This window comes from Schistocerca serialis, chromosome 11, assembly GCF_023864345.2.
Source record: "Schistocerca serialis cubense isolate TAMUIC-IGC-003099 chromosome 11, iqSchSeri2.2, whole genome shotgun sequence".
NCBI classification, from domain to species: domain Eukaryota; kingdom Metazoa; phylum Arthropoda; class Insecta; order Orthoptera; family Acrididae; genus Schistocerca; species Schistocerca serialis.
The window spans coordinates 151,569,124-151,582,399 of NC_064648.1; positions in this window are offsets into that span (position 1 = coordinate 151,569,124).

Genomic DNA, 13,276 nt, shown 5'->3' on the forward strand with positions numbered 1-13,276 from the left:
CCTTCCCTACCACAATCCTAGCATGCTCGTTCCATAGAATATCGTTTCACAACGTTACGCCCAGATATTTAAAAGACATGACTGTGTCAAGCAGGAAATTACTAATGCTGTATCCAAACATTACAACTGTGTGTTTCCTACTGATCTGCATTCATGTACATTTTTCAACATTAAGATCCATTTTGAAAATACTGGATTATATTATTATTTATTGTGACTTCAATTAATATGTGTCACAGAGTTTTTTTCATGTAGGGGAGATGCATGAACCTTGAGCAAATCTTATATCTCTGGTCTTCACTCTTTGACTTCAATCACACCAAAGGTTGCCTACACTGATATGAGTATAGTCAGCAGTTGTTACAGGAGGAAGGAGCAACAGTTCCAATTTCCTACGAAAACCGTCATTTTGGCACCTAAAAGTAAGTCTTTCTGTTCTTAGTTCAGTGTTAGTACAGCTATGTACATAGCAATAAATGGGAACTGAAATGCTTAGTATATCCTAAAAACCATGCTGTGATATTCCTGTCATGTTGTTACTGTAGGTAACTTGGTTATATTTTATTTTGAGCATGGCACAAGGCACAATGCAGTGTTAGTAGATACCAGAATGTGTTACTAAAACTGCAGTATTAATTTCGAAAGATGCCAAGGACCAAGATTATCCCATCTCTGGGAGCTCTGAAAGAAGCTGCAGCTGTTGTGGACTGCCAGTGAGAAAAACAGTGAGAGATTTTCGTGTTTCAATAGTCACTCTACAGAGATATTTACAAAATCCTACATATACTGCCTACAGAAACTGTGCTGTCCAACAGATATTTAGTCCTGCAAAAGAGAATGAGTTGGTTGATTACCTCATAACTGCCACAGAAATGCGCCAATTGAATTACGAACATTTGCATTCCTGAATAAAAGCATGTCTCCATCTTGGGACAAAAAAGGAGAACCTGGTAAACGATGGTACATCGACTTCACGAAACGCCACAGACGACTATGCTTAAGAAACACCGAAACAACGAGTCTAACTCTTTCAGCAAGCTTTAGTAGGCACAATATTACCACACCCTTCAGCACTTTACAATCAATAATGGACAAAGTAACATTAACATCAGAAAGAATATATAATGTTGGTGAGAGTGGTAACTCCATTGTGCATGTGCCAGGAGAAATATCGGCAGCTAAGGGTTGCAAGCAGTTTGGACCTAAGAGATCAGCTGAGTGTGGCAGTAATGTATAATGACTGCATGCTTTAATGCATTAGGCAACAGCGTGCCACCCATGTTCATATTTGCAATGGTCAAATGTAAGGAACATACACTGAAGGGTGCACCACCTGGGTCTATAGGTTGTGCACTACCAAGTGTATGGTCCAACATCAGTATTTCTTGGAAACACTTGGAAAACTTCATCTCCCATGCGAAGCCAAATTAAAATGACAAACTGCTGCTAATACTTGACAACTGCAAAACTCATATCATCATGGACAGTATCACATCAGCAAAGGACAATTGTATAATCTTACTTACATTGCCTTTTGTAGCCACAAGCTGCAGTCTCTACATGTCTTTGGTCCACACAAAACTATCTACAATGGTGCAAAAGCAGAATGGCTACAGTCACAACCTGGAAAACCTATAACCATTTACAATGTTGCTCAAATTGCAGGTCGACCTTATCCATTACCATTCACACCTGTGAATATTCACTCTGGATTTGGAGCAGCTGGGATATGGTCTGTAAATGGGAACATATTCCACGATAACGAATTCCTCACATCATGTGTTATGGATAGACAGCAACCTACTTTGAATACAGAGGCTTCCCTAGGAACATCCAACTGGCGTCAGGACAAAGTGGTATTTCTACTCATCCACCAACGAAATTACAGTCATCCCCTATAGGGTCACTATGACCATAACTGAAAGCTCTTCCACGAAACAGTGGGTCTACAAAAGTGTGATTCATCAACAATAGAAACACAGCACACTGCATGAGAAGAAAAAAAGAAGGGGCTGTCAGCCAGAAAAGGCAACTATTTAAGTCGAATGCAGAAGGAAGGAAAACTAAGGAGAAAATGATAGAGGATTCCACATCAGACAGTGACTCCTGTCAAAGTGATTTGTGTGAGGATAGTGACAGTGATGTGAGTCTGACTAACTTCTCATTGCAAAAGCCGTCAGACAAAAAGGAAGCAGACGATATTTCATTTGATGGAGGCATATACGTTCTGGATAATGGGTTTTGATGAAATTTGAAAAAAAAAAATTAAAACACCTTGTGGGAAGGTTTATTTCTGTAAAATATGGAGACCTGACTGTAAAATTTGTATAAAAGGGGGAGAGTAGGTGGAATATTTGTATGGCCTTTAGTAGATAATGTTGGTGAAATTTTGCAAGAACACGTTGTCAGATTACTTCCAGAACCAGCATTATGTAGGTGTGGGAAACTGAGATTCCCTCTTCATTTGAAGGTTACAACATAAATGAATCAAAAATGGATTAAGCTTTCTAATACACATTAACAACGGCTCTGAGCACTATGGGACTTAGCATCAGAGGTCATCTGTCCCCTAGAACTTAGAACTATTTAAACCTAACTAACTTAAGGACATCACACACATCCCTGCCCGAGGCAGGATTCGAACCTGAGACCATAGCAGTACCGCGGTTCCGGACTGAAGCGACTAGAACCGCTTGGCCACCACGGCCGGCCACATTAACTATGTGCCAATAGAGATTAACAATATAGATGTGTTACAAACGCTTCAGACAGTAAAAGTACCTTTTGTTATTGAACTGTTAATTAACATACACTTTGAGGCCTAATTGTTTGCAACAGGTATAGTACTATTGTGTGTGTTTGTATGGATGTTCCGTGTTTATTCAAAGTAAATGACTTGTCATTTTACTTTCAAGGGTGGCTCATGGTACATAACCACACTATACCTTGAGCCAACTACAACATTTTGTAAAAATGTCTCCATAGCCCAACTGTTTAAAAATCTGATTATGTGTTCTGATCATTCAGGAGGAAATAAGACAAGTAATGCAATGGGTAAATTAGCACACCAAAAACCTTACAACTTCGTCTAAATAGACGATCCAAAAAGACGTCACCAAAGTACAAGCCCTTCCTCTACATCCTCATGAACTACATCACAAGATGGCTGATGAAAAAGTAGACTGTTGTTTCTGCTGTCATCACATTCCAATTGTCAATACAACTCAGATGCCTGATGCAAAATTATGTCATTAGATGCAAGACAAATACCCAAGGCCATCTCACTGTTGCTTTTTGGATTGGTTTCTGGTAACTACAGAGTGAATCCCAGGATGAAAAACCAACAAATCCCATTCACATTTACAGGTAAGTATCAGGTCTGGCATTTATACAGGTTGGTCCATTTTTAGTGACCGGGCCAAATATCTCACGAAATTAGCATCAAATGAAAAAGCTACAAAGAGCTAAACTTGTCTAGATCGAAGGGGGAAACCAGATGGCGCTATGGTTGGCCCGCTAGATGGCGCTGCCATAGGTCAAACGGATATCAACTGCGTTTCGTGTAGTACATAAAGAAATATGAATGTTTTAGTTGGAGCACTTTTTTCGCTTTGTGATAGATAGCGCTATAATAGTCACAAACGTATAAGTACGTGGTGTCACGTAACATTCCGCAGTGCGGACAATATTTTTTGTGGACGGTATTTGCTTCGTGATAAATTACCCATGTTAAAATGGACCATTTACCAATTGCGGAAAAGGTCGATATCATATTGATGTATGGCTATTGTGAACAAAATGCCCAATGGGCGTGTGCTATATATGCTGCTCCGTATCCTGGACGACATCACGCAAGTGTCCAGACCGTTCGCCGGATAGTTACGTTATTTAAGGAAACAGGAAGTGTTCAGCCACATGTGAAACGTCAACCACGACCTGCAACAAATGATGATACCCAAGTAGGTGTTTTAGCTGCTGTCGCGGCTAATCCGCACATCAGTAGCAGAGAAATTGCGCGACAATCGGGAATCTCAAAAACGACGGTGTTGAGAATGGTACATTAACATCGATTGCACCCGTACCGTATTTCTATGCACCAGGAATTGCACGTGGACGACTTTGAACGTCGTGTACAGTTCTGCCACTGGGCACAAGAGAAATTACGGGACGATGACAGATTTTTTGCACGCGTTCCATTTAGCGACGAAGCGTCATTCACCAACAGCGGTAACGTAAACCGGCATAATATGCACTACAGGGCAACGGAAAATCCACGATAGCTGCGACAAGTGGAACATCAGCGACCTTGGCGGGTTAATATATGGTGCGGCATTATGGGAGAAAGGATAGTTGGCCCCCATTTTATCGATGGCAATCTAAATGGTGCAATGTATGCTGATTTCCTACATAATGTTCTACCGATGTTACTACAAGATGTTTCATTGCATGACAGAATGGCGATGTATTTCCAACATGATGGATGTCCGGCACATAGCTCACGTGCGGTTGAAGCGGTATTGAATAGCATTATTTCATGACAGGTGGATTGGGCGTCGGAGCACCATACCATGACCCGCACGTTCACCGGATCTGACGTCCCCGAATTTCTTTCTGTGGGGAAAGTTGAAGGATATTTGCTATCGTGCTCCACTGACAACACCTGACAACATGCATGAGTGCATTGTCAATGCATGTGCGAACATTACGGAAGGCGAACTACTCGCTGTTGAGAGGAATGTCGTTACACGTATTGCCAAATGCATTGAGGTTCGACGGACTTCATTTTGAGCATTTATTGCATTAATATGGTATTTACAGGTAAACACGCTGTAACAGCATGCGTTCTCAGAAATGACAAGTTCAGAATGGTACATGTATCACATTGGAACAACCGAAATAAAATGTTCAAACGTACCTATGTTCTGTATTTTATTTTAAAAAACCTACATGTTGCCAACTGTTCGTCTAAAATTGTGAGCCATATGTTTGTGACTATTACAGTGCCATCTATCACAAAATGAAAAAAGTGGTCCAACTAAAACATTCATGTACTAAACGAATATATAATTAAAAATGGGGGTTCCTATTTAAAAAAAAACGCAGTTGATTTCCGTTTGACCTATGGCAGCACAATCTAGCAGGCCAACCATAGTGCCGTCTGGTTTCCCCCTTCAAGCTAGACAAGTTTAGTTCTTTGTAGTTTTTTCGTTTGACTCTTATTTCGTGAGATATTTGGCCATGTCACGATCAATGGGCCACCCTGTATATGAAATGGTGTGATCAGTAAAATATAATAAATTCTGATGACTTTACTCGTGTGTTGCTGAGAAACTGTTTAAACTTTATTTTAATGTAAGTTGTGTTTCATTGTACTCATATACACTCCTGGAAATTGAAATAAGAACACCGTGAATTCATTGTCCCAGGAAGGGGAAACTTTATTGACACATTCCTGGGGTCAGATACATCACATGATCACACTGACAGAACCACAGGCACATAGACACAGGCAACAGAGCATGCACAATGTCGGCACTAGTACAGTGTATATCCACCTTTCGCAGCAATGCAGGCTGCTATTCTCCCATGGAGACGATCGTAGAGATGCTGGATGTAGTTCTGTGGAACGGCTTGCCATGCCATTTCCACCTGGCGCCTCAGTTGGACCAGCGTTCGTGCTGGACATGCAGACCGCGTGAGACGACGCTTCATCCAGTCCCAAACATGCTCAATGGGGGACAGATCTGGAGATCTTGCTGGCCAGGGTAGTTGACTTACACCTTCTAGAGCACATTGGGTGGCACGGGATACGTGCGGACGTGCATTGTCCTGTTGGAACAGCAAGTTCCCTTGCCGGTCTAGGAATGGTAGAACGATGGGTTCGATGACGGTTTGGATGTACCGTGCACTATTCAGTGTCCCCTCGACGATCACCAGTGGTGTACGGCCAGTGTAGGAGATCGCTCCCCACACCATGATGCCGGGTGTTGGCCCTGTGTGCCTCGGTCGTATGCAGTCCTGATTGTGGCGCTCACCTGCACGGCGCCAAACACGCATACGACCATCATTGGCACCAAGGCAGAAGCGACTCTCATCGCTGAAGACGACACGTCTCCATTCGTCCCTCCATTCACGCCTGCCGCGACACCACTGGAGGCGGGCTGCACGATGTTGGGGCGTGAGCGGAAGACGGCCTAACGGTGTGCGGGACCATAGCCCAGCTTCATGGAGACGGTTGCGAATGGTCCTCGCCGATACCCCAGGAGCAACAGTGTCCCTAATTTGCTGGGAAGTGGCAGTGCGGTCCCCTACGGCACTGCGTAGGATCCTACGGTCTTGACGTGCATCCGTGCGTCGCTGCGGTCCGGTCCCAGGTCGACGGGCACGTGCACCTTCCGCCGACCACTGGCGACAACATCAATGTACTGTGGAGACCTCACGCCCCACGTGTTGAGCAATTCGGCGGTACGTCCACCCGGCCTTCCGCATGCCCACTATACGCCCTCGCTCAAAGTCCGTCAACTGCACATACGGTTCACGTCCACGCTGTCGCGGCATGCTACCAGTGTTAAAGACTGCGATGGAGCTCCGTATGCCACGGCAAACTGGCTGACACTGACGGCGGCGGTGCACAAATGCTGCGCAGCTAGCGCCATTCGACGGCCAACACCGCGGTTCCTGGTGTGTCCGCTGTGCCGTGCGTGTGATCATTGCTTGTACAGCCCTCTCGCAGTGTCCGGAGCAAGTATGGTGGGTCTGACACACCGGTGTCAATGTGTTCTTTTTTCCATTTCCAGGAGTGTATTTAGTGATTTCATGACAGTGTTTTACTTCACATGTGGAATTTCTACAGTAATAATATGTAAAACACATCTGAAATCAGATATTAAATGCTATCATTTTGTTATATTGAGCTGTTTATGAAATATACTGTGACTGCCATTATAAATCCAGCTCTTTATATTACTGGCTACGATTTTTAAAAAATGTGTTTGAGATACATCATGAACATGAGAAAAACATAGAGACAATTCAGATGATTTGCACACTAATTACTACATAAAATGTGTCCGTGCTGTATGTGGTCTTGTGACAAGTAATGCCTCCGAATTTTTTATGTGAAAACTCTCACACCTTTTTAAATACAATGAACGTTATTAACATTCTAGATCTTTATTCTTTATGTCTGCATATTTTCAGCCATCTGCCACTCGAGAGCTCCGAATTGTAGCATATAACGTGGTGGATGCAACATAACCATGCCAGTGGGTGAGAAACAGTGTGTTGCAGTCGAGTATAGAATTCCAAGAGTTTCTCCACACATGGAGCATCGCCTCCATCAGTATGACAATGCTAGACCATGGACCAGAACTGTGACATCTGCAACAATACAGCATGTCGGATTCACTGTCATCGATCATCCTTCGTATAGTTCCAGCTTGGCCATATCCGAAATTTATCTGTTCCCAAAAGTAAGAAAATAAACACCTTCTAGGACTTCACTTTGATAGTGATGAAGTAGTGCAAGCAGAGGTGAGTCAAACATTCTACAGTGACGGTATCAACAAACTGGACTCTTTTTCGGAGAAGTGTCTTCGTCGCCAGGGTGACTATGCTGAGAAATAAATATATAGACATGATGAATAAGGGTGTAGAATGTTAAAAAACGTTTATTTTATATAAAAAGCTTTAGAAATTTTCAAAGAAAAATTCTAAGATGTTACGTTTCAAATGGTTCAAATAGCTCTGAGCACTATGGGACTTAACATCTGAGGTCATCAGTCCCCTAGAACTTAGTACTACTTAAACCTAACTAACCTAAGGACATCACACACATCCATCCCCGAGGCAGGATTCGAACCTGCGACCATAGCAGTTGCGCGGTACGAGACTGAAGTACTTAGAACCACTCAGCCACACCGGCTGGCTGTTACGTTTCAGTGCACCCTTGTATATAATTATGATTGTGGTCTAATCTTTCCCTTTTTTATGTATTGAGAGGCTGAGTAGAGACACCTCTGTGTGAAGTCAGGATAGCTGTTGGGCACCTGTAAAGTGTCTTTGACACTGCTATAATGTTATTAGAGTTCAACCATTTGTTCACAATATGTACTAGTCGTCATTATTCTGCACCAGCCTCGACTGATGCCTCACTAATCTTCTTGTTGGATTCTAGCTGATGTATGTCCAGTCAGCTCAGCATCTGCATTCGCATGCGAGGTCTTAGAGTCCTTGGCCCTGTGGTGGGTTGCTAGGGATCAGCCATAGCCATTTCCCAGCATGAAGTGGCCTCATGCAGGATGCTGGATTGTCCTCGGTTCCATTCCAAATTCTATGCTGACCACTGATCCTCAGTCAGGGGTGTTGGTTGTCATGTGATCAGTTGATTTCCTCACTACCAGGTGTGGTAGGTTCCAACACCAAAGATTCCTGAATATTGAAGAGGAAATAGACCCTAAGAGGCACTGTTGTGGGCTACCATGTTGAAGAACGAATAGGCTTGTCTCACTTCCTTTGGTTTTCTATCGTAGTCTTCTTTCTATTGAAAGCATATTCTCACTCAGCAGACAATGTCAAGTGTCTGACCCACCTGAAACATACCGACTTGCTTAACGTTTCTGTCTCTGTCTCTGGCATGACTTGCTTTTACCTGTGGCAGTGTTGATGAGTTTTTATAAAGTAATTTCCTACCCCTTACTATCCTGTGCCACAACACATCCCTTCTCTTTAAGAAAGCGTCCCGAATTTTCGATTTCACCCACTTATTACTAATTAGTCTATACTTGTCTTGTATTTCAAAAAAAGTTACCATATAATTGTTTTCTGGGCTGCTTCCAAACCTAAGTCTTGAATGTTAGCTTAATTAATTAATTAGTTTTTCGTTATGTCCTGGTTGCATATGCCATATACACTACACACATACATTACTTATTACTAGTTCATATCCATTCCAGTTATCTAATGGATGGTTGCGTCTTTTGAATGAGATAAGTTGCACAAATAGACGCTAGAACCAAGATTATGCTGATCGTTGATGTGCTGAAAACAATGACACTTTGACTATCTTTCTCACGATATTGTTTAACATGTTACAATATTCAGTTGACTGAAATTCATACTCTTTCTGAAGTTATTAATTTTGCTAGGGATTGCAGCCAAGTGAAATCTAAGGTATCGCTAATAAAATTTACGGTTTGGTTAGGCAGTAAGAGTGGTGATTCGCCGGCCAGTGTGGCCGAGCGGTTCAGTCTGGAGCTGCGCGACCGCTACGGTCGCAGGTTCGAATCCTACCTCGGGCATGGATTTGTGTAATGTCCTTAGGTTAGTCAGGTTTAAGTTGTTATAAGTTCTAGGGAACTGATGACCTCCAATGTTAAGTCCCATAGTGCTCAGAGCCATTTGAAACATTTTGAATTTGAAGTGGTGATTCCTTCATCCAACACAACATTGGTCAGGACATGATAATGATTATTATGCCCTGCTGGTAGCTAGAAAGTGAAATTGTCTTCCTGCCAGTTACTGTTCCAGGTATAAACATGGAATAAACCCATTGATCTCCAATTTTCTGGGATTTGGGTTAGGACCTAAGACTTTTTCCTTGAAATCTACTGCTTCCATTTTCTACCCCTACATCTCATCATGCTCTTCAAAGCCACCACAAAGTGCATGGTAGAGGGGAATCCCATTGTATTAGTTTTTAGGGTTTCATCCCATTCCACTGACATTTCGAGCACAGGAAGAATGATTGTTTGAATGCCTCTGTGAGTGCTGACAACTACTTATTTCACATGACTGTTTGTTTTATGTATCACTATTGTAGCAAAAAAATAATATTTTCTCCAATACAATCTTTGAAATCTGCAACAGATATAACAACATGTTATGCTGTCTAGTAACTAATAAGACTTCATGAGTTTGTGTCTGTATCCATTTCCCAACTGTATTTTTTTAAATTGGAAGTGGGTGTACCATGCGACACTGGAGGTACATGTTTTATATCTACTACTGAAAACTGTATCCTACTGTGCAATCTACCTTGATCACTATCCACTTTTACATCAGACAGGCATAAAATAAAGCTATATTCTTATTTATTAAGGGTAAGACATATTGTAGTCCTTGTGTAGTCTCTTTCTTGTTTCTGTAATGCCATCAAAATCTGCTGTGGATTTAACAACATTGCACTCAATTCCCTATGTCCTGCTTCATGCAGATTTTTGTCTTCAATCCTTGCATTGTCTAATCTGTCTGGTAAGGTTCAGAATGGTGGAGCAGTTACCACATTGCTATCTAGTTTTGCTTAACTGGGTTTGTATTTTCTCTAGATCACTACTTAAGACATTCCTGTTGTTCTGTGCACATTGCTCTAATTCTGCTATTCAGTTCTGTACCATTTTAGAGAGTTGAGCATTCCTTGCTCCATGTTTCATATCTGTGTTGAGTGCCAGTCTACTTTTGCTTTTGTATCTTCATATCCTCATTATCTGCTGTTCCAAACTCTGTTTTTAACAGTTTCCAACCTCATTTCTTATGTATTGCCGTTCATGGCACTACTTCTGTTAACAGTTGCAACTGAGTCCTCAATTTCTCATATGAGGTTTTTAATTCCTGAATAAAAAATAAGTGCCATCAGTCCCGTCTGTCTTTTATATGAGTATATAAAGACTGAACATGAGAAGTAAAGAATATTAATACTAACCTAAGTAACAAATACCATAAGTGCATTTCAGTTGAGAATTTATGCTATTTATTCCTAGACCTAAGTGCATAAGGTACATTTCTCTGATGTTCCTTTTTCCTTGGTAACTCTTCTTTCTCCATGATGGTTTATGGAATCTATTGCAATGCATCAATGTCACATCGAAACGGTTTTACTCTACTTACATTGACTATAGACATTCTAGCTGGCAACTGTAATTTTACGTTGACTGGTGAAGTCATTTCCCTATCTTGGTAAGGTCCATGATACTTCGTTAACAGCTTTTTTATTTTGCTGTTGGGGTAATATCCACTGCCCTAGTCTATATAGCGGCAGTTTGCTCATCTGTTGCCCAATACGTTCTTGCTTCTATAATAGTTTGTATTGGCATACTTCACCTTTTGTGAAATTTCTTTCAATTCCGTCACAAAATTCTCCAGGTTTCACAGTGTAGACCCAGTTTATGTTGAATTACTGCATTTTTCGCCCATATATCGCTTCGTATGGTGAGAAACCAGTTGCAGTATGAACTTTTGAATTATATGTAGTGACGACAAAACTTAAACACACATCCCAGACTGAATGCTGTGCATTAACGTAATGGCTTAACATCTTGGATAACGTCCACGTCTCGTGGTCTTGTGGTAGCGTTCTCGCTTCCCGTGCACGGGGTGCCCGGGGTTCGATTCCTGGTGGGGTAAGGGATTTTCTATGCCCCAAGATGGCTGGATGTTGTGTGTCTTTCATCATCATTTCATCCTCATTCACTTGCAAGTCGCCATAGTGGCGTTAAAGAACTTGTGGAGCGGTGGCCGAACCGCCCCGCGAGGGTTCTCCTGGCCACCAATGGCATACGCCCATTATTATTATCTTGGATAATGTATGGTACATCACTTCGTTCCATCCATTTGTTTGAGGATGGAACAGGCTGGTATGCAACTTCTTAATTTGCAGTAAGTGACATAACTACTTCATTAGTTTGGGTACAAATTTCGTTACCTGCCCTGTAATAATGGTTTCTGGCATGCCAAATTTCAGTAACTGATTCTTTCTCATTGCCTGTACTACCATACTCGTCTTCTGGTCTGGGACGACTACCATAACTAAATATCATGAAAAATGTTGTAACAACATAAGAACATATTTATTACCCGCACGTGTTGTATTAAAAGGTCCTAAGGTGCCCAACTGGTACTCAAACGCAATACCTTTGTCATTTACAGACAAGTTCTCTACCAACTGAGCTATTCAAGCATGACTCACAAACCAAATTCAGAGCTTCACTCACACCAGTACCTCTTGCCTACTTTCCAAACCCTGCAGGTATTCTGTGCACGTAGTGGGGCTAACATTCCTGGAAGAAATGGCTTACCCACAGCCCTAGGAATTGTTTCCAGAATTAATTTTCACTCTGCAGCAAAGTGTGTGCTTATTGAAACTTCATGGCTGATTAAAATTGTGTTTTGCAAAACTCAACTCGCTCTGGCCATGAAATTCAGAGCGTCTTAACGCGGGATGAAATAGTGTTCATTGATTTCTGGAAGCCATTCAGTACCGCTACACACTGTCGCTCAGTGAACAAAATACCAACTTACCGAGTAACAGAAAAATTTTTTAACTTAATTCAGAACTTCCTAATATTTATTAGTCAATATGTTGTTCTTAAAGGAACAGAATCGGCAGATGTAAAGCAAATTTTGGGAGTAGCCCCCACGATGCTGTTCAAACGAGGCTGCTAGCTATAGGAAATTAGCATTACTGGGAGACTGTAATGAAATACAGGAAGATATGGGAGGGTCAATGATTCGACAAACAAAAATCTTGCGAAATGCAGATCTCCCTGTTCATCCATAAAATTCAGAGTGTTCTAGACAAAGGCTCCCATGTTGATAATGTGTTCCTTGACGTCTGGAAAACATTCAGTGCCGTTCTTCACTGCTTTTCCTTTAACAAATCACGAGCTTACTGAATATCAGACCAGATTTGTGATTGGATCGTAGCAGATAGAGCTCAACATGTTATTCTTAACAGGAAAAAAATGACAGACGTAAAGGTAATGTTGGGAAAACCTCAATGGAGTGTTACAGGACACTTATTATTTACAGTATACTTAAATGATATAGTGGATGATGACAGCAGTTCTGTCAGGCTATTTGCAGACGGTGCTGGTGCCTACAGGATGATTGAAACCCCACAAAAAGCTGTAGCAAAATGCAGAAAGACTGGACGATGCTCAATGATAGGTGAAGTGCTTGACAGTTGACCAAGAATACAAATGCATTTAACTTAGTGTGCATAAAAGTGTAAAGTAATCCAGTGTTTTTTTAATGCACTATTTGCAGTAAAGTACTAGAAACATCAACTTCTGTAAAATGACTGGAAGCAACCATCTGGAACAGCCTAAACTGGACTGATAATGTAAAATAATAGAAGGAAACTCGGATGCCAAGCTGAAGTTCATCACCAAAATTGCCTTATAAAACAGTCATTCGACACATTCCGGAGCATTTCACATCAGTTTGGAACACTTATAAGGTGAGATTAATAAAAGTGAAAAGAAGAACTGAGAAAGAGTGG